Below are 27,618 nucleotides of genomic sequence, written 5' to 3'. Positions count from 1 at the left end.
CTTTGGAAGCCCTGCCTGGTCTGAACTTTGCCTTAGCCACTTGCTAACTGGGTGACCTGGGGAAAGCTGTTTTACCTTTTAAAGTTGTTTTATGGTTTCCTCATTTATAGAGTAGGGAAAATGACAGAGCCCACCTCACAGGGTTGTTGTGAGGATTAAATGTGTTATCACAGGCAAAACATTTCTATAAATGTCCTGGCACATAGTAGACACTATACATTTAGCTAAAAAGCAATAACAAACCCCCCAAAACCTCAGTTTACAAGATACATGCATTTGGGTGGCAGGTATTAAAATGAATGGGAGTTTGCTGGGCTCAGAACCCTCATTCCAGTAGGAAGAAAGATACGTAAGCAAAAAATTATGGTTGAATTTGATCTGCATTTTCAAAGGAATACAGGGGCAACTTTATAGAGAGGGTAAGCCGGGCTTTCAGAGAGTAGTGAGTATTCTCTCAGCAGAGAAGGGGACACTGGGCAAGAGTGGTTCCATGAAGAAGGAATGGCATGAGGGAAGCCTGAATGGATGAAGGGATGTTGTATTCTGTAGTGGCAGCTGCTTGGACATGGCCTGAGAAGAGGCAGGGTGTTTAGGGCAGCGATAAATGATGGGACCAGACAGGTTAGGCCAGGGATAGGTGGCAAAGCTCGCATAGGTCATGCTCGAGATCATCACTGACTGGCTTCCAGAAGAGGTGCTCAAGCCAAGGGAGGTCACGATCACGTAATGAAGCATTCATTTCTTACTGCATTCATGTTTAACACTCAGGGAGAAGTCATAATAACTAAGAATTATAACTAACACAGACATGGTTAATTTGCAGTCAAATTCCCCTTGTACTACTGATAATCATCCTGTTGCCCTGAGCCAATCGCTTAAAGTCTCCGATGTTCATTTTCATCAGGGTTGTTGGGAGGTTTGAGTGAGATAATATATGCTAGTACTTTGTGAAATGTAAAGGAACAGGGAACCACGCCATATTAAACAATAAGTGCATTTTAAATTCTTTTGGAATGAAGAAGGCATAAATTCAATTGAGTGTCATGGCCCCTCTTAGCAGCCCGCCAACAAAGTAGTACATCCTCCAGAGGACTAGGAGGGCCAATGCTTAATACCCTCAGGCAGAAAGGAAATGGGACCAGGACAGGGACAAAGCTGAAGGACTCTAAAATGTAATGGGCTTGCCTTCTGGGGAAGTGAGATTTTTCTCTTACTTCTATTCATTCATCTTTATTTAGAGAGGACACCTACCAACCACTTGGGTGCTATTATGAGGACCGGAGATGATTTATATACCAGTCAGTGTTGGACAACTACCAAGAGGGCAGTCTTTAGGGTGAGACGTGTCGTTTTGACCTTTTGCTTATTTTTAAATATCCCTTGCAATTTAGCTAATCTAAGCCTTAACTTGCTTATCTGTAAAGCGGAGTTTAATAATAATAGTAATAATAATAATAATTTCATCAGATTGTTTTCAAGATTGCACATGGTAACACAGTAAAGAGCTCAGCATAGTGCCCTGTTCATAATGAGCAGCTAGTCAATCTGTTGTCTTTACAAATTAAAAAAAATAAAATTCAAATTGCTAGTGAATTACGTACCCCTGATGCCCAACTAGTAAAAGGCACACTTGGATTTTAAATTTAAAATATATGTGGCTCCAAAGCTCCTATTTTTTCACCTATATCATGCTGCCTCTCCAGATATGTCAGAGACCCCAACACAAAAGCACAGCACTGGTATAAAGATGAGGAATTGAAAGTGAGTAGAGATGATATTTCTAGATTGTCTGTCAAGTTTAGCAAAACATGTAAAAGTAAACAAGCAAGACCTGAAGGTGAGTTGCATATTTAAAATTCTTCCTTTTTAATAATCTAAGCTGTTATTATCATTGGATAAGAAAACACTAATTTTAAAAAACCGTATATGATTTTTTTTTACCCTGATGCATTTTTACCTCTAATGCAATGTACATAGTATAAATAAGTAATGTAATCAAGTTTACCTTTGGAAGAAAAAAGTTAATAATCTTACTGGAGAGTTGGAAATAAATGGTGCTCTTATTGCATTTATTACAAATCACGCAAATCAAACCAGCCCAACCTGAAACTCTATCATTTACATATTTTGAATCCCTTTGGGACTGTTCTCACTCTCCTCTGGACCTGCAGGCAGTGCATGATGCAGAGAAGCTGCATGGCATGGCGTTGAGAGCAAGTAGGAACTTCCACATCTGCCCGGTGACTTCCAAGGGCACTGGTATCCCTGCACTTGCAGCATGGCAGCTGGAGACCCCCAGGTGGCTGGACTGGCCTTCAGGGCTCCAGAATGAATTGTATCAATCAGGTCAGTGGGGGCAAACGGCTGACTCACACAAATGGATGATGGAAGGAAATCCACTGGGTTTGTGAGACCAAATAGTGACCTATGGGTAAGAGAGCAGAGAGGAAACAGGCATGGGTCAGAGTGTATGGGACAAATATCATAAAGAAGGGTAGAGAGGAAAAAAGAGGCAATTTGGGGCCCCAAGGGACCTCTGCTGAGTCCTGCTACTGGGCGAGTTTCCGCAGGTCATGACCAGGTGCCTGTACAATGTGGCTCGAGGACTCCAGTGAGACACCCACAGCCCTTATTCTCTGGTTTCTGTGCCTTCTTTTCACGCTGGGAATCTAGAGTTGCTAAATTAAAGGGATCTGGAGGGGCCCTTTTAGTCCTGTGCCCCAGCGCCTTGTCAACACTGCTATTGCTTATTCTGAACGTGGACTAAGCTCTTTCCACCGCTCCAAGTTGCTCCTCCTCCTGCCTTCTCTTTTCACCCATCATCCTTCTTCTTTCCAGCACTTTTTTTTTTTTTTAGATTTTATTTATTTATTCATGAGAGACACAGTGAGAGAGAGGCACAGAAGAGGGAGAAGCAGGCTCCCTGTGAGGAGCCTGATGTGGAACTCGATCCCAGGATCCTGGGATCATGCCTTGAGCCACCCAGGTGTGCCTCCAGCACTTTCAATGTCTCTATCAGCAGTGCTCCCACCAAACCCAAACCAAACTGAAAACACTCTCCTTCAAGTCTGCCCTAACGCCCTCACATGGCCACCAGTGGTCCTTGGGGAATGTTCTGAGACACCCCTTTCCTATCCCCCAGAGGCTCCCAACTCCTTCCCTCCTTGTGTCCCCTCTATAGGCTGTATGTCTGCCTATCACAGCATTTCCATGGAGTGGCATCCCAGGCTGCCTTCCCTTCCCTCCTCTCTCCTGGTGGCAGTGTTCCATGAGTTACTTCAGGGATGGGTATGCATTTCTCCTCTTTACAGTCCTGTGTCTGTTGCTGGGCCTGGGGTTGGATATGCTCAGGATGCTGCAAGTTTTGTTGCATATTTGTTATATTAGGATTCTGCACAGAATCAATCATGGAGACCGAGTGGTCCTGAGGTCTACAGTCAGTAAGCCAGAGAGTTGGGAGAGGCTGATGATATGGTTCCGGTCCAAGTGCAGGGGCCAGAGAACCAGGAGAGCTGGTGGTGTAAGGTACCAGACCAAGTCTGAGTCCAAAGGCAGGAGAAGATCGATGTTCCAGCTTGAAAACAGTCAGGCAGAGAGTTTTCTCCTATTCAGCCTTTTCATTCAGCTCAGGCCTTCAGAGGATGGATGGGGCCCACTCACACTGGGGAGGGCACTCTGCTCTACTGAGTCTATGGCTCAAATGCTGAGTCAATAGAAGCACTCTCAGAGACAGACCCAAAATAATGTTTAACCAAATCCCGGGCATCTTGTGGTCCAGTCGAGCTGACACGTAAAAGGAACTATCACACGCATCCACCATATTCAATCCCCACTGGAGGTTCCATCTCCTTTGGAAAAGCGTTAGCATCACAGCTCTTAGAAATTGCTCCCTTTTGCTTCCTCCAACACGTATTATCTGTACTATGTGACAGAAAACCTGATTGTGGCTCACATCTATTGCGCTGTATCTCATGAATTCTTTACTAGAATTCTTTACTAACATTGCAAGCTCCTTGAGGGTAATTAATTACTACATGACACACTTTTATCACACCCTTCATAGTTCTTGACTTGAAGCTTACACTTTAGTAAAGAACTCTGCTTGCTCATGGGACCAGAACAACAGGGGGAAGCTGTAGCTGGGTCTTGGATCACGTAGTGCAGACAAGAAGCACCAGTGGAAACTGGAGAAGGGAGGGACCCTCCATGTGTTCTGGGGCTAAAGTTTTTCCAGCTTCCTTTGCAGCTAGGGGTGATCGTGTGGATGCGCTCTGGCCACTGAGACATAGGTGGACTGTTGTGTGGGATTTCCAGGGATGCCTTTTAAAGGGAGGTGACTCCACTGGATGCTGTGCAGGTTTTCCTTTCCCCTTTCCTCTTCTGATTGCCAGGATCCCAGACTGGATGCTGGAACCCTAGTAGCCAGCTTGAGGATGGACGCTACGTGCTAAGAATGGCAAAGCAGGGAGATAGAAGGGGCCTTGAGTCTTTGTAGTGCTGCCCTACCAGCCCTGGATGGCTCATTTCTGGACGTCTTTCACATGAAAGAATAGAACATTGTGGTTTTTAAACCTCTTTTATTTTGGTTTTCTATTTTATGCCGTTGAACATAATCCTCGCTGAAACAGATACAAATTAACACTTGCAAAAGGATCGGAGGGAAGCACTGCCTGAAATAAAGGCAAATATTCTTTCAGTTTTTTTTAAACTGGCATTTTTAGTCATATCTGAGAAACAAGTGAACTGCTATCATCAGATATCTTTGGTATTACTAATATAAAAGATGTCCCTTTTATTCATTTCGCCCCCATCACGATGGATCCCTCAGTGATGTGGGGCTTTAGCTTGTCTTTCCACACAAGGACGATTTTCCTGTAAATTAGAGCAAAAGGAAAAAAGCCTTGTAAATCATCTTTCTCACTTAACTTGCCCATTGTCCTCTCTCTGCAGGAAACCCAGAGGTTGCAGAGGAAAGTGGCTGGTGGAGATGCAGTCGGAAGAATAACTCAGTTTAGAAATGAGGTGAGAATAAGTGAAATTAATGTAACAGCAGATCTTACTTTTCTTCTCTCCCTTCACAAGCTTAAAATTGGGGAGATCATCGAGAGGACTCTTTGTTTTAAATGAGTGCAAAACAAGGACATGTCTTTCCGAGGATCACACTAAAGGAGGCGGTAAAAGAAGCAGACTCAGAGGATGAATAAGAAAAAAATCCCACCGGCTTCTGTCTCCCCTGAACAACACGTCAGGCCAACACAAGGCATCCTTTTGCAGTCCCAGGTCTGTGGGAATTTTAAAGAAATACTCAACTCTTTAAGTCTTTGATAATTTCAGAAAGGTGTTCAGAATGTGGGCATCAAAGTATTGTCTTGCGTTTCTCAAGTTCTGCTATTTTCCCCTCAAGAATAGCCACAATGAAAGAACAAAATTGAATCTTTTGCAATGAGACAAATTCTAAAGCTTAAACTAGTGTGATTTAGGAAACAAAAAGTCCTGCTGTATAATAAAACAAAATGGCGCAGACCAAAGACAGACCTTATCATGAGTAGTCAGGATGCAGATGAAACAGTATGTTAGCATCATGAGGAAATGATCACAATAAACTCTGGAGGACTCACTTTCTGGATGCTCCCTTCACATAGCTGGCTAATCAGTGCTGGCCATTGTCTGGAAACCCAACTAGACTGGGGGCTGGAGGCTTTGGTTTTTCTGCGGGCCATTGCCGGGAAGCTCAACTGGACTGGAGGCTGGAAGCTTTGGTTTCTCTGATGGCCACTGTCTGGAAGCTCAAGTAGGTTGGAAGCTTTGGTTTCTCTCCATAAGGGACTCTCTGTGGCTGCTTCAGAGCATAGAGGCTGGCTTCCAGAGGGTGGTGTTCCAAGAGGGTGAAGCAGAAGCGCATGGCCTTTTGATGCTCTAGCCTCAGAAGTCATGTAGCTCTCCATTTACCATACTTTGTATTTAAAACATTCACAAAGATCCACCCAGCCCAGACTCAAGAGAAGGTGGCCCAGACCCCACCAATTCTGTGAGAGTAATGTCAAGGTCACACTGTAAGAAAAACAAGTGGGATGGGAGAGGTTGCGGTCCCCATCTTGGGAAAATACGGACAGCCACAATAGGAAAAACAAGTTCACAGTAGGGAAAGTGGGAGTCCTTCCATCACCCAATCAGCCTGAAAACTGACCTACCCTGTTACCAGCTCTTACACCATCTGGGAAGAGCCCAGAAGGAGACAAGATTCCAACCCCGCAGCCCATTAGCACCATGAGCAGTCCAGAAGTCACTGGGTGCACCAAAGTATGAAATTCAGAGTCATAAATGAATTTCCAGGCACTACCACTTTCAATAAACACCCCACAGTTATTGTGCTTTTACTAAAAATGAGGTGGTTTGGAAAGAAATGGTTCTCTTCTGTATACTGCCCACTGAGAGGAAGGACAGATCCAAAGCCAGGTTGCCAAGTGGGCCTCCATCTCAGGGCCTCCAGTCACGGCCACCCTAGGACCCAGGGAGGCAGGCAGTGCTCGCTGGGGTAGCCACGGTCTGGCCTCCTGCCGGGGACATGTGTGTTATTACTGTAACAGTGACCCAAGCTCTCCAGCCTGTGGATGCAAATGAGGCCACAGGCACAGTAATGAATCACATCTCATTGGCTAGTATCCTCTCCTGGTATCTCATCTCAGAGAGCATTTGGGGGGTACGCAGGGGTTATCTCCTGTATGGCTTGCCCTTTAAGCTTTTGCTCCTGGCCCTTCTGGCAGATGTTTCCTGCCTATGAAGTCATTCAAAGGTGGGCATCTCCTCACTGTTGCTGTAGCCAGTCAGGGACCTGATGCCTGCATTAAAGGGCCAAGGCGGACCTAGGGACTTGGCAATCCTCTGGGAGCTAAGACAGGCTGTGTTTAGAGCAGAAGGGTTGGTGGGGGGAGGTGTTCCTGCCCCAGAACCAGCCCGTCCCAGCCCCTGGCTCAGAGCCTCACTTATCTGGGTACCCGAGTAGCATTGCTGGAGCCCTTGCATCTCACAGAGCCCCTTGTGACAACAGTCTCCTCAACATCCACAGACATCCTCTCTCCGTGGGGCTCAGATGAGAATCCAGGGAAACCAACATCTCAAAAATAGATGCCAGTAGGCTGCCTGCCCCACCAAGTCATTGGACATTTCCAGACATGCCTGATTCCCAGCTGAGAACACAAATTAGGCTCAAACTTGAATCCCCTGCTACTCACTCAATGAGGACAGCACATCACAGTGCATTCTCCTGCACTTACTGTGAGGCAGGTAGAGCAGATATTATTATGGCTTTCATTCTTCTTTTTTTTTTTTCTTAAAGATTTTATTTATTTATTTGAGAGAGAGAGAGAGAGAGAGCAAGCAAGCAGGGGGGAGGGCCAGAAGGAGAGAATCTTCAAGCACATTCCCTGCTGATCATGGAGCCTGAGCTGGGGCTCGATCCCACAACCCCAAGAGATCATGTTCTGAGCTGAAATCGAGAGTTTGGTGCTTAAAAGACTGAGCCACTCTGGCGCCCCTGTCTTCCATTTTTCATATGCAGAAATTACTTCTTAGTGGGAAAAAGCAAGGAGCCTAAGGTGAAATAATAATTAAGATTCAGGTTGAACATTTGTGGAGCACCTGTGTGGCTCAGTCAGGAAAAGTGTCGGTCTCTTAATCTCAGCTCAGGTCTTGATCACAGAGTCTTGAGGTCAGGCCTCTTACTGGGCTCCATGCTGGGTGCGGAAACTACTTAAAAAAAAAAAAAAGATTCAGATTCAACATTTGAATAGAGGTCTTTGAACAGCAAATCTGGAACTCTCCTTGGAGTCACTTCTTAATGACAGGTCACCAAGCTTGGCCTGGATGCTCTAGGCAGTTAGACACATTTTCCTGTCTGTGCTCACAGCACCGTTGGTCTGTTGTCACATTTATTGCATTTTATGGCACCACTTTAAATGTCATTCTTCCCCACTAAATGCCTCTTGTGCCAGCAGAGTGCCTGGCATGGAGAAGGCACTTGATAAACATTTCTTGGTGGAATGAATATGAGTCTCTTAATGTTTCTCAAGTGGAGGTGCATCCTCCCAGCCCAGAGAGTGTTTGGGAGTGTGGGAGCATTTGTGGTTGTCACAACACTGCGTAGTGATGTTCCTAGCCTGTAGTGACCAGGGCCAGGAATATGGAATGTCTTGCAATCTGTCAGACAGTCCTACACAAAGAAGGGCTCTATCCCAAATGCTAGTCGCTCCTCTGTTGAGAATAATTGCAAGGTAGCTGAAATGCAAGGTCTCTCAAGACTTCAGGCTTAGCCTAGGAGCACCTTATTGCCTGTGACCCTGCTATTTGAGCTCTGGAGTTCAAAGCTCTGGGTCATTTCTTTCTTTATTTAACAGGTGTAAAATGATACTAATGAAAGTTAACTGCTATCTCCCCGACCCCAGTTACGGTTTACTGAAATAACATATGCAAAGTGCCCAGTAGAGTGGTGGGCCAGTAATAGTTTGGCTCCTTTCTAGCTGCCTTTGGGTAATGGGAACACTTGCTTGTCAGTGGATCAATCTGGTCTATGGTATGACTCAACAGAAAGGGATTTTGCAATGCAGGCCTTGTGTCCCAGAATCTGCCCTTGTGAAATGTAGAAAGTATTACAGTCGGCACATTGCCAGATTGTTATGAGGATTCAGTGACATGAATATGTAAAATTTCAAAGGATTGGCGCCTGGCACTTCGTGGTCTCTTGATAAACTGTTGCCACGATGAGCGATGAGCGGACGGTAGAGATTCAAGAAAAGCAGCGCACTCCCTGAGACATGAAGGCAGCTGATCAAATCATATTCTCTCTTCTTAACAAAATCAAGTAAGATTTCTTCAGCAAATTTCCCCTTATCCTCTGTTTCCTGCAAATTAAACAGATTTCCCACAGAGGACACGCTTCTTGACTTCACTTTCCATTCCCACCACTGCAGGCTAAGGGATGCTCGGGGCAAAAACATATATGATTCACCTGCTTTACTCAGTCCCTTTGTATCCTTCCAATTCCCACTGGTGAGTGCATTTACTTTCCACCTGTTTCTTATTAGAGAACATATGTCATAGCAACATTAAAAAAAATGTTGATAAAAATAGAAAAACCATAATCCCAACCTATCACAACTCTGTAAAAATTGCCTTCCAATGCTTTTCTGTAAGAATGCTTTTATAGCGTTGCTATCACAATGCACACAGTATTTTGATTTCTACCATATCCAATTTGTATTGTATATTTGCTACGTTTATATGTAGGTTGCGTAATTATTTTGTCTGATGGCAGCACAATTTTTCATTGCTTTAATACGCCATCCCATCTTGCTGGATATGGAGGTTGTCCTCAGAAGGTACTGCTGCCATAAACACTTACAAACAGTTTTTTAGTACTGCTAAAATATTGCACAGAACTAATTCCTCGTACTTTAGATACAGAGTCAAAACAGTGTGAACATTATGATTCTTGTTCTGTATTTTCTTACTACTTTCTGAAAAGGCCATACCAATCTGCAATGCCTTTAGAAGTATACAAGGATCTAATTTCACTGAAGCCTCGGACTGGATCATTTATAAAAAAATTTAACAGGTGTAAAATGATACAAATTAAAGTTAATTTGCATTTATTTGATTATTATCAAGCATGATTATTTTCCATATGTTTTATTTTCTCTTTTTCTTTTCTTTTTTGTGAATATTCACATAATCAACCTTATCTCCAAACACAGCCACATGTAGTAGAAGAAACGAGCACAGGATTAGTTGCAGGACCTCTAACAGCATCGTCTTCTAACTCAACTTCTTTCTGTCCAGCACACCTCTTTCTCTGAAGGAGGCTAACTTCTCCTAACTCTCAATCTAAATGGTTCTAAGTACTCTGCGTGAAACAGATGAAACTCAGCTATATGTAGTATCATACAGCATTACACTGTAGTTAGCATAGGTAAATATCTGGAATTTAACATGGGAATATCTAGAAATCCCAATGAATTCTAGGGTTTTCCATGATTTCTGAGAATCAGGTAAAGGTAAATAGGGAAAATTCTTCATTCATTCATTTACTCATTTATTCAACAGATATTTAGAGAGAGGGCCTAGAATACACTGGACTCCATAATAGATAGTTGGCCTATAAGAACGAAGACAATGTACTCCTAGGGGAGCTATGGTCAAGTGGAGGAGAGAGTTGAGCAGAGTAATTATAATGGACTGTAGTAATGGCTACAGTGGAAAGAATGGGGAGTGTTCTTTTCTTTTCTTTCTTTTCTTTTCTTCTCTTTTCTTTTCTTTTTTTTTAAGTGAGCTCTAGGCACAACATGGGCCTTAGACTCATGATCTTGAGATTAAGAGTCATGTGCTCTACCGACTGAGCCAGCCAGGTGCCCCAGGGAGTGCTCATTTTGGAAGGCTTCACAGAGGAGGAGACATTTGAGCCCATACTTGAAAGATGAGTAAGGTTTTGCTAAAAGGAGGATGGAGGAGTAGATGTAGAGAGGAAATTCTGGATGTAACAGAAGAACATGTAACAGGCACGAAACTCAGGAAGGACAACATGATAATAGTGAGAAGTTAAGCTTTTGGAATACATGGTATGTTGAGCAGAAACAGCTGGACAGATAAATTGGAATTAGACTTTTGCCAAGCCAAGGAGTCTGTTTTTTATCTTCTTGGAAGTTTGGGTACCAAAGGGAGTCAGTGGAGGGTAATAAGCAAGAGGGTGACATGACCGGGGTTATTCTACTATTACTCATCTCAAAGCTAGAGATGATTGTGTGAACTTGGGGATTCTGGATTTTGAGGCCTTAATTGTTTTGCATTTCCCCCACTGTTGAGCTCTGCCTCTATTTGCCTCTGCCTGGTGTCTGAAAATTTAGGAAACCTAGAATATACTCATTTTTAAACAGTATGATAATTTTGTTTTCAAATGATGTTTTCCTTCAAAATCCAACATCTTTTCAGGTGAAGTTCCTCTATGTGTAAAACAATGAGGTTCAACTGTGAATTTGAAACAAAGTCCAATAAACACAGTGTCCTGGCTTGGGTAATAAGTGAGATTGTCTCATGGTCTAAGTTGAGCTATCACAGATCTTGTGGCGAAGGAAAAGAAAACATGGTGGGACCATGCATGGCTCCTATGGCTTCGGCTCAGACACAGCACATGTTGCTTCTGCTTGTTTTGCATTGGTTAGAGCAAGTCATGCACTTGCATTCTGAGTTCAGTATGCTTCCTCCAGAGGGAAGGTGCTGGAAGTCACATGGACAAGCAGCCTGCATGGAGAGAGACTATGCTTATGCAGTATATAACACCAGTATCTATATCTAGATACATATCACAATTATTAAGATGGTTCTTAACTCGTTTTTGAGCACTGAAATCAGGGGAGAGCCCTTTCCACTTCCTCTTGGCTACATTCCCTCAACTTGCCAACCCTGCTCTGCATTTCAGGGTTCTGATCCTTGCAAACGATGCTTCTTGGGCTTCCATGATTTTGTTCAGGTTTGCTCAAGGGGAGACTCTGGCAGAAGAGTGGAGGATGAGTGGAGGGGAGAAGCCAAAGTATTTCTCCCCTTCTCTCTCTTGCATCTTGCTTCTGGTAGCATCCTCAGGCATGGCTGTACCCCTTCTGGAGCTCCAGCAGGTTAACCTCTAGGCCTCCTTCCCTGTGGGTCCCCCCCACTCCCTGTGAGTGGATTCTACCTGCAGGCTCCTCTATTTGTCCATCCAGCCCCAGGGATGAGACTGGTTTCCAACAGTTCCCAATTTCCAGTCGCTTCACTGCTTGCTCCTTTGGCTCTTTAAATGCCTTTGTAGACAGTTCCTCATTTTAAATCCCCTCCACTGAATGACCTGGTGTGGGTTCTGTTTGCCTGATTGAACCCTGCATAATTCAGACTCCATTCTGTTCTACAAATTAGTTACCCTTCTCAAACCTGTCTAGTGGCTAGAAGCTTCAGTCATCTTTACTCCAAAGGTAAATTTAATAGAGTTGGCTGTGGATACTTTAGAAAATGTGGTTAAACTCCTTTAAACCTTATATCCCAAGATATCCCAAGACGAGGCCCCTAGCTTTTTGTTCTAGGCCCAACAGAGAGAACAGTGTGGGCACAAATGAATATTTTAAATATTTACAAAATAAATATTTAAAAATACTTACAAGTTCTCATCTTTAAAAACATGCAGAGAGAATAAGATAGGTGGAATTAATGTGATAGCAAATGAGCAAGTGATCGGCCCAGGTTCCATTCCTCAAAAGCAGGATACACTTTTTGTGTGTGACTAGGGTATAGATCTCTATGTGGATATTGGCATTTACTGTGCAGGTGTGTATATATATATATATATATACACACACACACACACATTTAGCATTTATAAATCTATACATATATATGTACACATATATATAATACGACTGTTTTTAAAGGACTATGGTTATACAGAGTCTTCAAGCAGTTTATTTAAAGATATTTAGAAGGTAATGATCAAAGCCAAAGGATGATTCATTTAAAAGCTCTTATGTTTTGTGTCGAATTTTTATTGATGTCTTTGATACAATAATGGAAGCAAATTTCAAATTTGGAAGGGAGGAGACAGAGACACTGAGGAAAAAAGATTTGATGGCATCCAGACAGAAGGATTTTTTTTTTTTTTTTTTTTTGCCAATATGTAGTGAGTGAATGGGCAAATGACAGCCCTGGAGACGGTGGCATCACATGATGCTTCCCCTGAATTAACGAGGGGATTTGGCTTCAAGATCTACAAGGGAGAGAAGCAGCAAGAGTTGGTTTCTAGGGAACAGTTTGCTCATCCTGCTGGTCTGAAACACCAGCAGGCATGGCTGTTGCTGGGGAGGCATGACGGCCAGAGCATTGCTGAGTGTTTTGTCATGGTCCAGAGGGAACCCCTGAGGAACTCCTCCCTGGGGACTGTCATCACCCGGCAGACCAGGACCGCACACAGCAGCTGGGTGGTCATTAGGGTTTTCTGAGTCCAAATGATAGCAGGTTCCTGTGAGGGATATTTGCAGAGAAGAACCATAGTGGCTCTGAGTCCCTCATGTGCCTTTGTGCGAACTTCAGAGACAGATTGACCTGAATTCAAATCCCGACTCAGCCACTAACTGGCTACATGAGCTTGTTCATGTTATGCAATGTTTTGAATCACTATCTCTGCCTTCATAAAAATGGGCAGGAATATATATATATATATATATATATATATATATATATATATATATATATATAAAATGAGGTTTAGAGGAGCTTAACCACATTTTCTAAAGTATCCACAGCCAACTCTGCTATATATATATACATACACATACATATATATGCATTCAGTGATGAATCATTTTTATTACCAATAATAATAGCTGTTATTCACATGGTCATATTTGCAAAATGCTCACAGCCACTTTACAAGACAATCACATGCCTCTGATTCTCTCTGATGCTACAGGGCCACTTCAATCAGGTTTTCTTACTATACAGACTGAGATCCTGAAGCCCAAAGAGGACAGGCACCCTAGGCAGCTAGTGAGGAGGACACCCAGAACCATAAGCCTGTGTCTTGATCCCCAACCCGCGGCCCTTTCTACTTCACCAGGAAGGCCAACAGACAACACGCTCTCCCTGCCCACGCCCTTCACGCAGACGTGCCCAACAGCAGTGGCAAAGCGCATCAAGACAAATCTTTCTCTTTCTTTCATTTACCCCTGCCTCTTGCCATCTCTTGTTTTCATACCAGAGGCTTGATTCTCTCCTCTCTTGAATCTCATTCTCTGCTCATCTTCCTTTAAGTGCTCTGACATTCTGTGCCTCCTGGTTACTTTATTTTTTTAATTCACTCGACAAATGTTTATGGAGCCCTCTCAAGGAGTCAGACTCTGGGGAACAAATGTTTTATGGGAAATTCAAGGGGCTCACAACCCTGGCAGCAATGAATCTGCAAACAGGAATTACAGTGCCAGTGCTCAAGAGGGGAACAGAAGACCAGGGGACCCCTCGAATCTCCCACCCCATGGCGAGCAGTCCAGCTCACCGGCTCTGGAGTCCTGGGCCCGGGCTGTGAATCTCCACTCTCTCCATTCATGCCCTTGGGGGAACTGTAAAGACTCAAAAGGCGAATTGTATATCCCTCCTTTGTAAAGGAGGAGTCCTAACAGCACCTGCCTCGGAGGGCCTGTGGGACTTCACTGAGAAAACTTTTAAAGATTAAATACTTAAACGTGGTTACAGGTTGTCATCTCCCTTTAAATACAGAGCTGATCGGAATAAGGGCAGGAATCCATCTGGGAGCCCAGAGCATTCAATCAAAGCGATTTCTTATTTCCTTGAGAGGGAGAGTAAACAGATTACTCATTACTGAATAGCTGGGGTGGAGATCATTGATGAGACGGGATCAGGATCTTTCCTGTTTCTGCAGCCCAAAGCAAAAATCTCGCCGTGCTGCTCCAAACCCGAACGGTTCCCCCATCAGGAGAGGCTGAAGAACGGGCCCCTGGGGGTGGTTGCTGATCTGCTGATCTGGAGGGTGGCCTGCCCGAGCCGATGGGGATGAGCGAAGCCTGCGCAAATCCTGCATCTTACAACCTGTGTGGTCCAGCTGTGGGCTGAACAAAGAGCGGCGAGTGTGGGGGGAGAGCTTTGAACGGAGCCGGGACTGCAAGCTTCTGGGTGCGGGGAGACGGTTCGCTCGGTGAATACTCGATTTCTTTCCAGCATCCATTCCTCCCAAGGAGCCTAGGTCTGAAACCATGGGCAGATCCCCCTGTGTGCTGGCTCTGTTTCCTGGGCAAGAGGAGCTTATCACTTTCCATTCAGCTCCCCGCTAATAGAGAAGTTCCCGAAGCAAAAGCAAACACACACTGAGAAGGAAAAAAAGAAAAGAGGAAAGAAAAACGTGGTAGCCAGAACAAAACACAAATGTTCTCAGCCCTGCTCTAGGGTTTGGAAAAAAAACGAACTCTCTGGAAAAGGGATGCTGAATTAATTCTTCAACAGGCAGCACACTTGTGGGTTTTAGCCTAGGGGAATCTAAACTCTGTTAATCCGTGTGAATCTTGCAGTCCTTTGTGAGTTATACATGCATGTGTGTGCATGCTTATGTGTGTTCACATGCACTCGTGTGTGTGTGTGTGTGTGTGTGTGTGTGTGTTTGGGGATTGGTTTAAAGGAGACGGCTGTAGCTCCAACAGGGTGGGAACTCATTTTCATTTGGAATCAAATGCATTCAGAGCTGGATAAAATGAAAAACTTTATTCAGCATTTTCTGAAAGAAGCCATCCGAGGTCTCCTTTCTCAGAATCTAGGACCACAAATGCCACTGAAGTCACACAGCCTGTGTATGCGCACACACATATGTAATTTTTAATGTCCCCCACATGACCAGAATGGATTTGTTCCATTCAGTGGGAAGCCACAACATTTATTACATCTCTTTCTCAAATAAACCTCAAAGCGAGCATTTCATCTTTCCTCATGTAATCATCATAAGGTAGGAAATGAAATTTTCCCAAACCTAAAAGCATGTTGCTAAGAGCTCCAGGGCACTGCATGTCACTTCTTACTTTGATGTGTTTATGGGGGGGTGGGTGGGGGAATGACAAAAAAGAGAGAGAGAGGAAGGAAAGAAAGAGAAAGAAGGATGCATTGCATCTTCCTTGAGAATTTCAGAAAGCTTTTTTTTTTTTTTTTTAACTCTTTGTGTAGTGACAAGATGGAGCTGATTAAAACAAGACAAGGAAAGTCTTGGTGCCAGACCACTTCAGAAATGAAGCATTCCAGAAAGACGTGTAGGAACTCCTGTCAGAAACAGGGATGATTTCACGGCCCCTCTTGCATATTAATGAACTACACGTAACCTCAGTTTAGTGGTGCAGATGCAACATTTCAGGAGCTGAGCCAGGATCCAGCGATAAATGCCAACTCCAGGGGAAATACATTTCATGATAGAATTAGGAGATCAGCCATCTGAGACGTCCATAGAAATCGCCCACCCCCCACCTTAAAATGCAAGGGGGCTTCTGGGGAGCAGGGCGCTGGTGGCTGGGGGAATGTGGGGTGTACGGGATCATTCATCCCAACCTGGTTCCCGTACATTCGCTGAACCTCCAACTCCTCTTGATGCTGTGTGTTTCCTCAAGCAACACATCCACCCGCCCAAAGGTTGGGCTCAGGTGAATTGATTATTTTTGCTGCCTATTTTTCTGGTGTGATTTAAAAAAAAAAAAAAACTGTTTAAATGGATACTCCTTGCTTTGGAAGCAAAACATCTCTTTCTGCCTCTTCCCTTCGCCTCTGCGACTGGCTGCCAGGTGTTTCTGCTTCTCAACTTCTTGCAGCCTGTGGTCACATTTTCAGACAAGCTCCCTGCAATGCCCCCCTCTTCCGGGGCTCCTCCAGACCCTGCCTGCTCCTCGCCCTTGCTCACTCGTTCCCCTTTGCCCCAAACGCGTCGTACAGCCATCACTGTCGTCTGTGCTCACCATCTGTTTCTAAAATTCCTATGATACAGAAATCACATGACAGTGTGAGGTGCAGCCATTTCAATATTGCGAGGTTTCGCTTGGCAGGATCGGGAAGTGACGGCTGCTTGGTTCGGCCTGCGAGGCTGACCGGCTAACGTGGTGTCATAGGTAGCTAGCCTTCTAGAAAGATCTTCCGAAGGGGGCTGCTGACTCTCTGATGCTTTGGGGAACTTGAAAACGGGGAAGAAAGCTGCAGCCTTCACTTTCGGCGGAGGCCCAGGCCGGATTGCAGCCGGGAGGGCAAGAAAAGACGGGCAGAGCGATGCTCTGTGCTGCCACGTGAGAGAACGGTGCACGCCAGGCCTGACTCAGTTGCCCTCAGTCAGGTAGGGCCACGGTCATGCTACCTATGACAGCACTCTGAGACTCGACAGCTTAACGCCATCAGGACTCATTCTTGCTCACGGCCTGGTCCACTCCACGTGTCTGTCATCCTCCTGGATCAGTGGACTACCTGGTTTATGTTCATACGGTGATGGCAGGTGTGCAAGAGGAGAGATCCAGCCGTGCTTGTGTCACGTATGCTGACACTCCATGGCCAGCACAACTCATGGGACCATGCTCCATGTCCAGGGCAGGAAAGGATGAGTCACATGCTAAGTTAAGCCCGGGTTCAGTGGGGATCAGAAAATATACTCCCCCCATGGAGACAGGAAAGGGGTGGAAATAATGAAGTGGTATCATAGCATCTATCATACAAGCTTGGTAGGCATCCGGGTGCCCTCCCAAGTTCCCATCCATTCCTTCTTTTGGTAATCTGATTTTTGTCTGGCCTATTTAGTCAGCAGTTAGACCTTTTGGAGAAGCTGATGCCCCACCAGGTTCTAGAGAGAGTAGGTATACACATCAGGCTTATGTTACCAGCCTAATCCTATCCACTGGCCCACAAGTACTGGTTTGTAAATAAACACGTGATCCAATTTGGACCACTGAGAATGAAAGAGACATTTGCTAGGAATTCCTGGAAAGGGAGGTTGCTTTTCATGCTGCGAGAACTCCTAGGAGATACACTCGAAGTAGCGCGGTACGGAGCTGTGCATTTTGCAGCTGCTGAGGTGTGATGAGGAAGCTGGCACCCAGAGAACATAGGTGAGAGCGCTGCAGGAAAAGCAGTCTGTCCCCGGATCAACCCTAACCTGATGCTCACACTGGCTATTAAACTACTTTGTGATTTATTGAGCTTTTAAATTACAATCAACACTATTTTAGTGAATTCACTCTCTGTGTGACTTTGGGATATTGATGTGTGTGTGTGCGTGTGTGTCTAAGTCTGTGTAGTGTGAGATTTAATTCCTTTGGGCTTCAGATTCTCAGTATGGGAATAAGTGTTGTATTGCAATATTGTGATAATGTACATCAAGGAACTACCACACAGCAGGCAGAACCACCCTGCACAGGTCTGCAGGTTGCTCCCCAGAGGAGGGAAGGAGGGAAGGAGGGAGGGAGGAAAGAAGGGAAGGAGGGAGGGAGGACTGAAGGTAGAGCCCATTCACCAAGCCTTGTGCTTATGAGTTGCCTCCAGCGAGACAAGACATCTGCTTCTCACTTTCTCCACACTCATGGGCTAGCAGAGGTCCCGACAGAAGGCACGGAACAAACACCAGTCCCATCTCCCCGGCAGTCGTCAGCACACCTGTCGATAGTTAACAAAAAACAGGACTCCTTTTTGCTCAGCCATAGGACTCTTAATATCTTTGAGTTTCACTCTTGAATGAAAGCAATTTCCCCTCTATTTTGTGGTCACTTCTTTTCCCCATTCCTTTCCTGAAGCTTGTTTTCTTTGTTTTCTCCTTCTCACATTTCTCCTCTAGCTTCCCCTTTCTGCCCCCTTTCTTTTCTTCTCTCTCCTTGGCCTCTCGCTCCAGGAAGGGACTCCTGAGGACTCGGCCTGTTCAGCCTCTGGGTCTCTCCAAGTGAGGGCTGATTCACAGTCTCTAAGAGCGGTTTCTGGACTGAGGTGGAAGTGAACACTGATCCTGGTTCTCTGACCTTGGACAGTCTGAGTTCTCTGGGCCTCGCTCCTCCCTTCAGCGGGACTGACTCACCCACCTGGAGGCCCCTAGTGGAGGGTTAAATAAAATAACGTGTGTCAGGTATCTGAGACTCATAATGGATCAATGACCTCTAGCCTCTTCTCCCCTCTAGCTTCTCTGAATACAGTCAGAGAGTCAATGCCCAGCAGAGCTTAACCACCAGACATTTAGAGTGGGTGTCATTTGCCATGGATCTAAATAGAATGCTTACTGATGCCAGCATCTTCCTGTCTTCATCTTCTTTCCTGTAAACAAGTCTTTACCTAATTGTGTGAGGAGCCGAAACATCTCTCGTCTAACCATGGACAGAGAACATAGAGGCGAACTCTTTAGTTCGTGGCCACTGAGCGAATTCTGGGAAAGCTTCCTGCATGCCCTCAGGCAGATGGCTGGCCCACATATATTTCATATTTCAACAACACAAATTAATGTAAAACATATTCATGTATGTATTAATTAATGCTAATGTATTCACAAGAGATTCAGATAATGGACAGTCCATTCTGACACCTCCCTTCTAATTCATTCACCCTAAAGAGACTGAATCTTGCTTAATTTTAGGCTCAAACAAATAGATCTATTGTGATTTGAGGGCTCCCTTTCTTCCATGCTCCCAATGGCCGCCTGCTGCTCCCTAAGATTTCTTCCAACTGATGGAAAAGACTTCCGTAATGTAATCAGACCAGGGGAGAGATGGTGTCTGTGCAGATACTGGGCTGCGGTAGTGCTTGAGTATGAATGAATTTCTGTCTCAGAGAACTCAGATGGAAGTAGGTAGAAGAGTAAAATGGTAGTACTTGAAGAGGAGGCTGAAGATGAAGGAGAAGTCACTTGCGGTAGGAGGAGGGCCCAGAAATGGAAGCCAGGGTGAAATAGTCCATCACAAAGAGGCTGTAAATGGCCCAGAGTTGGATGTTTGTGTCTTGAAACAGAAGCTATCTTCTGAGGAAGTATTTTTTTTTCTTTTTTTGTGGAGTAGCATGACATAATGTTGGCAAGGTTGAATTTTAAGGTTGTTTTGTCACTGCTGCTTTTTTTTTTTTTACCCAGTTCCTTTCATAGATGAGCATTTTCCCCAGGGAACTATTTAATGGTGGAGCTTGAATCCAGAGTTATGAGACAATGAAGGTCTCTACCTTGGAGGATCTTATAATCACATTTGGATAAGTGTGCAATGATGTAAGACAAGTCTCGAATACTGACCCCTTCCTGCACAACGTACCCATTCTGTTGCCCTTGCCCTCATCTCTGCTAGATGTGCAGGTCTTTGGGGACCGGGTTATCAGAACTTCGGTTACTGGGATGTAAACAATTACAAAGAAAGCTCTTCCTGAATCTGGAGGAGCTGGCACTCTGTTTTCTTCCTGGTGTTATTTCTCTGTGCAAACAGGAAGGCTTTCACTTTAAACAAACAAACAAACAAACAAACAAACAAACCAAGAAAAATTACCCATGCATGAGAGACAAATCATTAATTCAAGGGAATGGGAAGAATGCAGACCAGATCTGGAATGAACACCAAAGGACTGTGTCCATGAGAAAAGCAAAATAAGCTCCCACATTTTTCTTGTGCTGGGTAGTTTCCAAAGCCCTTTCAGACATACCGTCACAACCATCCTCTGAGGGGCCCAAGGTGAGTAGTAGAGTCTAGGTTTATAATTCAGGGGGGTTTCTGCTTCTGAAAATAGGGAGTTTGGGAGAAATGGCTATTGTGGTAGCACCTCCAAGATGGCCCCCCAATGTTCATGCCCTTGCAGTATTCATCCTCTCCTCCTTGATGGTATGCTAGTGAGAGATATTCTGGTGTGCTAGAGAGATCTAGTGACTCCTAATAATTGGAATATGGCAGAAATGATGGGACATCACTTCTGAGATTAGGTTATAAAAAGGCTTTGGCTTCTAAAAAGGCTTTGGCTTCTGTCTTAAGGACTCTCTCTTGTTTTCTCTCCTTCTTGGGATATTCTCACTCTAAAGAAAGAAAGTTGCCCTTTTGTTGAAGAACTGATGTCTCCAGTCATCAAGCTGGTAAGGATCTGAGGCTGGCCAACAGCCATTTGACGGAGTCTGGATGCAGATCTTCTAGTCAAGCCAGAGACTGACTGCGGCACTACAGTCACATTGACCCCATCTTTTGGGAGACTCCTAGCCAGAGGCACTCAACTAAGCTGCCCCATGACTCCTAACCCACAGAAACTGTGAGACAATAAACATTTGTGGTTTTCAGCTCCTAAATGTTACGGTAATTTTTCATGCAGCAATAAATAACTAATACAAATGTCTTTTTATGCCTTGTTTTTGCTTGTAAAACTGAAATATGCTTATTATTAAAACAGAAACACAAAGAAAACAAAAACTACTCCAAAAGTTGTAACCAAGAGGTTACCAATATTCTCCAGATGCACAGAATGAACCATTCAAAATGTGAATCATATCAAACAATCCCTTCTTCAAAACCATTCAGTGGCATCCCCTTATGTTTGGAATATAATCCAAAATTCCTATTGTGGCCTCCAATCCCCGCTGTCCCTCTGATTACACGTGTCTACACTTCCCCCTCACTCACTGAGCTCCAGCCATCATGGCCTCTTGCTAATCATCAAGTCTATCCCACATGCTCTCTCTTTGTTTTGACAAATAGAAATTGTATACATTTATAAACATTTAAAGTGTACCATGTGATATTTTGATTTATATATACACTTTGAAATGCATAATAAACACATTCATCACCTCCCATGGTTATCATTTTCTCATTTGGGTGTAGGGAGAACACCTGAACTCTACTCTTATGTGTTACAGTATCATTAACTTTAGTTATGATATTGTGGGTTAGGTCTCCAAAACTTATCTTTCAAGGAAAGTCTGTGCCCTTTGATCAGTATCTCCCCTTTTTCCTTATGTCTAGCTGCCAGTAACCACAATTCTATTCTCTGTTACTATGAGTTTGATTTTTTCAAAGAGTTTGTTTGTTTTAAGATTCCACACTTCTGTGAGATCATCGATATTTGTCTTTCTGTGTCCGGCTCATTTCACTTAGCACCATGTCCTTCAAGTCCATCCAGGTTGTCTCAAATATCTGATAAGGGGTTTGATATCCCAGATATATAAGGAATTTGTGCAACTTACTTGCAAAAACATGAGTAACCAGATTTTAAAAATGGGCAAAAGACTTGAACAGATATTTTTCCAAAGAAGATCAATAAGTGACCAACAGATAGATGAAAAGATGCTCAACATCATTCATTGTCAGGGAAGTAGAAATCGAAACCACAGTGAGGTATCACTTCATACATGTTAGGATTAATATTATCAAAAAGTCAAGAGATACTATGTGTGGCAAGGATGGGAGATAAAAGGGAACCCTTGTGCCCTACTGGTGGGGAATGTAAATTGGCATAGCCATCATGGGAAGCAGTATGCAGACCCCTCAAAAAATGAAAAATAGAAATCCCATATGATCCAGCAGGCTGACTTCTGAGTATTTACTCAAAGGAAATAAAATTGCTATCTTGAAGATATATTTGCACTCCACATTCACTGCAGCATTATTCACAGTAGCCAAGATATGGAAACAATCTAAGTGTCCATCAACCAATGTATGTATATATATATATATATATATATATATATATATATATATATATATTTGCATATGTATGTGTGTCCATCAACTGATGAATGATTATATATGTGTATATATATATAAATATATATTTGTGGGGTGCCTGTGTGGCTCAGTGGTTGAGTGTCTGCCTTCGGCTCAGGTTGTGATCCTGGGGTCCTGGGATCTAGTCCTGTATCAGGCTCCCTACAGGGAGCCTGCTTTTTCTTCTGCCTATGTCTCTGCCTCTCTCTGTGTGTCTCTCATGAATAAATAAATAAAATCTAAATATATATGTAAATATACATGCATATATATATTTGTATATGTGTGTTCAACAGATAAACGAATATATATGTTCTATATATTTGTATATATACAGTAGAACATTATTTAGCCTTCAGAAAAGAAGGAAATGCTGTCATTTGTGACAAAGTGACCTGCACGCTCACCTCACTGTCATGCCCTTGCTCTTTCATAGTCCACTCCTTCTCAACATTCATCTCTCACATGTGACCTCTTCTGGTCTCTGTCCAAATTTTACTCTACAGAGGCACCTTCAATGAATAACCTCATGTAAAATAGCCCCTTTCTTATATATCCTTGAAGTAAATACCCAGTAGTGCAATTGCTGGCTCATAGGATAGCTCTATTTTCAACTTTTTGAGGAATCTCCAAACTGTTTTCCAGAGGTACACACACACACACACACACACACACACACACACTGGAATACTACTCACACATAAAAAAAAGAGACATCTTGGGGGAGCCTGGGTGGCTCAGGGGTTGAGCATCTGCCTTTGGCTCAGGGCATAATCCTGGAGTCCTGGGATTGAGTTCTGCATCGGGTTCCTTGCATGAAGCCTGCTTTTCCTCCCTCTGCCTATGTCTCTGCCTTTCTCTGTGTCTCTCACGAATAAATAAATAAAATCTTTTAAAAAAAATGAAATCTTGCCATATGGAATGATGTGGATGGAACTAGAGGATATTGTGCTAAGCGAAATAAGCCAATCAGAGAAATACAATAATCATATGATCTCACTCATATGTGGAATTTAAGAAACAAAACAGAAGATCGTAGGGGAAGAGAGGAAAAAATAAAATAAGACAAAATCGGAGAGGGAGACAAACCATATGAGACTTTTAATCACAGGAAACAAACTTAGGGTCACTGGAGGGGTGGGGGTTTTGGGAATGAGGTAACTGGGTGATGGGCATTAAGGAGGGCACATGATGTCACGAACACTGGGTGTTATATAAGACGATGATTCACTGAACTCTACTTCTAGAAACAATAATACATTATATGTTAATTAACTTAATTAAAATAAAAATTTAAAAAATAATCCACTTTACCTACTATCCTTACACTGCATTCCAGAGCTGAGCCCACAGCCGAGGCCTCACACTTCACTCCAGAGCTGAGCCCACAGCAGAGAACACATTTTATATGATGTTCTCCTTCCCTCCCTTACTCTGCTTATTCCTCCATTCTTGCCTCCTATGATCACTTTGCATGTGAACCCCCATCCCGCAGGTCCTTGATGGCTTCTGCTTTTGGGGAAACACAAACTTTAGATAGCCATTGATATTCAGGATTTATCAATTACAACTACCAGAGTTCTTTTTTTTTTTTTTTTTTTTTTTTACCAGAGTTCTTTAAATAAAATACGTAATACTGTTTAGTGGGATGCTGAGTTATAAATAACAGTGACACATGGGGCACTGATGTAGAGGTCAGAACAGGGTGGTGAAGAAACAGATATTGGAGGCTGAAGAAAAGATATTTTATAGAGTGACAAAACACTGGGTAAAACTGTTTTCTATGGTGGCCTACAAGACAGACTAGGAATTATTGAGACTGACTTGAGGGGAAGTGGTTGCCCAAACCAGAGTGATGGAATTTGTTGGCTTTTATTTTCTACTTTTAGCATATTATTGCAAAAAAAGAAAATCCTGGATGAATGGATAAGCAAAGGATGGTCTATGCATATAATGGAACACCAGTCATCCTCAAAAAGGGAAGGACTTTTGACACATGACATAACATGAAGCTTGAAGACATTATGCTATATGACAAGAGCCAGACATAAAAGGACAAATACTATATGATTCTGCATGTATGAGGGACCTGGAGCCATCAGACTGGTTTACAGAAAGTAAATGGTCGTTGCCAAGGGCTGGGAGGAAAGTGGAGAGTGAGTGTTGAATGGGATGGAGTTTTAGCTGGGGAAGATGACAAGGATCATGTGGGTGGTGGTGGTGGTTGCCCAAGAATCAAAGAATGGTCCATTGACAAATAAGATGGTAAACTTTATGCTACAGATATTTGGCTATTACAAGAAAAAAGGAGATAACCTCAGGATAGAATTGACAAGTTTGCTAGTGGGATGAAATGGATTACAGAGCCCAGAAATTTAGAGCACCAAAGATTGGAAAAACTGTTTGCTCTTAAGCCCCGCATAGAAAGAGACAAGCATGGAACAGGATTTGTGCACAAAGGCCCAGTCATGTTCAGCTCTGTGGTGCACGCCAGCAGAGGGCATGGCCTTACCAGATGCATCAGAATTCTAGAAAGCTTCAAGAAAGTCATCCCTGAGGTGAGAAAGGCATGGCGGGGGGGTGTTGGGGTGTGGTAGAGTAGGGGTGGAAACAATGCAAAGCAATAAGTTGGGCCTGACAGAAATGCTTAGGAAAGAACTTTGGGTATAGCTAGTGATACATGGAACTAAATGAAGGCAAATATGCCAGAAGCGACTATGTCTTTTAGGGCATGGGGATTGCCAACCAAACCACAAGCCTGGAATGAAAATCCCTCTAACTATTTGAGGCTTAAAACAACTTTCAGGCCCCCAAATTTATAATGGCTTGAAGTGTGCTGTGAAAACTGTACAGCTCCCAGGGAGGCTTTCTTTTTTCTTCACTTAGTAACTTTGAAAATGGACAATAAGGAATTTCTCAAGAGGCAGAACCAGAGGCCAGGAACCATGAGCGAGAGCTGCTCCCCGAGAGGAAAAACAGGGTTTAAACAAAGCCAGCTCTCTTGGCTAGGGCAGACAACCTCAGAATGCCAGCCTGGCAGGATCACGGTGTTGCCAGATACCAGAGTCTGCGGCATGTGGCCCTATCTCTCCACTGCCTGCTTGGGAATTCATATTACTTTTATCCTCTCCCTCTCCCAGAACTGAGTGGATGGGTATATTGGGATAAGATGCATGGAAAGTTACTTGCTTTTTAATTTAAAGTCTATTGGACCACAAGGAGCCACATCTGGACAGATGGTATGGACTGTGCTTCCTCTGGAAATGTAGGGCTTTGAGACGGGTGCTGGGCGAGCTGGAACTTCTGAATTGTCTTCCAAGTTGTCTCTGGGGAAGGGCAAATGTGTTCTGTGTGTGAGAATCAGAGTAAATGGCTATTTAGTAACCAGAGGAGCAGATTGTGGCCAAGACTTTGATGTGTTAGCCAGCACTCATTTTTCTACACGATGGGAGCACAACTAGACTGCATGTCCCAGCTTCTCTTGCAACTAAGTGTGTCCAAATGACAGATTTGGCCTATAGGGAGGTGGGGAAAAGTGATGTAGGTGACTTCCAGGCACCACCCATACAATCCTCCCAGCGGGACATCTTTTCTCTTTCCGGAATGCAGGAATGGGCACAACTCCCAGAAAGACCTTAGGGGTCACCTGTTGAAATGGAAGAACCACAAATTAAAGAGGGTCTGGGTCCCCAGAGATGAATATGGATAATAAAAATATTTCATCTTCCTGGGAAAAAAGCAGAAACAGAAATAAAGAACAATTGAATACAAGGCCACACCCTTGCTGCAGGCTGCAGGCTCCACCTCACAACACATGAATACAATCCAAATGGATTCTTGAGTTTATAGGCTAAATGGGAAGGGATGACCTTCAAGCCTTTTTATAACCTAAATTCTCCATTCTAGAATTCCTAATATGACTTCATTTCTCCATTAAGTGAAGTGCATACCCAAGCAATTTTTTTTAAAGGAAAGTCCTTGTAAATCTGAGGACTTTTCTTCTTTAAAGACAGAAATCATTTGGGAAAAAATGTGTAGGTCACAACCTTTTCATGCTCCCATGAATTCCTACATATGTTTCAGAAAAATGTGAGGTCAACGTGATATCTTTCCCCTTTGATGATTCCTATATTTTATTTCCCTTATAGTTAAAGAATTTTTTTCTTTATATTTGAGATTGAGATATTTTGCCAGGGTTTGTATAAATTTGGTTTGTCAGTTCTTAGAAAATGTGACACCGTAGGCTCTCTCAATTGGCACATTTGTCTTGTTCTCTTTAGGTAGGTTCCTTCAATTATCTTAATCTTAATTAACTGTGTGTGGCTGCCTCATTCCAGTGGCCTCTTTAAAATAGAGACTATGTCTTTGGGACGTTTGTATCTTCAGCCCTTGGTACATAGTAGACACACAGTGACAGATTATTCAAGTGAAGTTTAGACTTTTCTGGAAAGATCTCTACTAAAGAACCCATCTGTTGATAGATGATGCTTTATGCATTGGATTTCATGTGATCTCTTAGATCTATATGGACAAAAATAGGTTTTTCTTTAACCTATTAGTCTTTGGCTAGGTGATCTGCTTTAGGTAGAAGACCTTAGTAAATATGATGCCAGCAGAAACTGGAAGAGTACTTGCACACTGGGTCATGTTCTCTTTCAATGCTGAGGGAGCCCTGAGACTGCCATGTGAAGGAGGGAAGCTAGTGTATTAGAGGATTCGATGCCATGCAGATAAATGATAAGCTGCTCAACTTAGGTGCCACCCCTGCAACCTTGAGACCAATTAGTCTACCAACTGCCAGACATCTGAGCGAGACTATCTTTGTATATTCAGCTTTACATAAACTCAGCCAGGCCAGAAGTACTTCCCATTGACTCACAAAAGTGCAAAGGAAATCCAGATATTTGTTTTTTGTGGCCACTGAGTTTTTGGGTTGATTTGTTATGCAGAAGTTAACAGGAAGATAAAAGAAGCTGCTGAATTATTCTAATTAGAAGGATAACATTAGCTGACTTACATTTTAAAAAGATAACTCTGGCTTTCTGTGGGTAATAGTTTGGGGAGGTGGTGCCAAGAGTGGAAACAGAGCAGTTGGGGAGGCCATATTGCAATAACCCAGTTGAAAGTCTTAGTGGGTCTATTCTAAGGTGACGGCAGAACTGTCTAGGGTGGGAGAAGGGAATATACTTAGGATAGAGTTTGAGGAAGAATTGATTTCAAGGCTAGGTTTTTTGTTTGTTTGTTTGTTTGCTTTGTTTTGTTTTCCAGAGAGAAGAGCAGTTAAAAACTCTGGAATAAAAACCAGCCTTGTAATGGACCTCTCAAGAGGTATAAAGAATTCTAGAAGACAACAGAGCCAGGCCTTTCAATTTTAAGTGAAAACTATTTC

General features: G+C 43.4%; 1 long non-coding RNA gene across 1 annotated transcript in view; it reads right to left on the bottom strand.

Annotated features, from left to right (window-relative positions):
- Nucleotides 1-2,102: 2,102 nt before the first annotated feature.
- The window catches only part of LOC140621623 (uncharacterized), a 34,047-nt gene continuing 8,531 nt past the window's right edge, over nucleotides 2,103-27,618 (bottom strand). The window contains exon 4 of the long non-coding RNA XR_012021395.1: nucleotides 2,103-2,425. This is a non-coding gene — a long non-coding RNA (uncharacterized lncRNA). The remainder of the gene's footprint in view (nucleotides 2,426-27,618) is intronic.

Source organism: Canis lupus, chromosome 1 (assembly GCF_048164855.1).
Source record: "Canis lupus baileyi chromosome 1, mCanLup2.hap1, whole genome shotgun sequence".
Lineage (NCBI taxonomy): Eukaryota > Metazoa > Chordata > Mammalia > Carnivora > Canidae > Canis > Canis lupus.
This window is presented reverse-complemented; position numbering and strand designations above follow the sequence as displayed.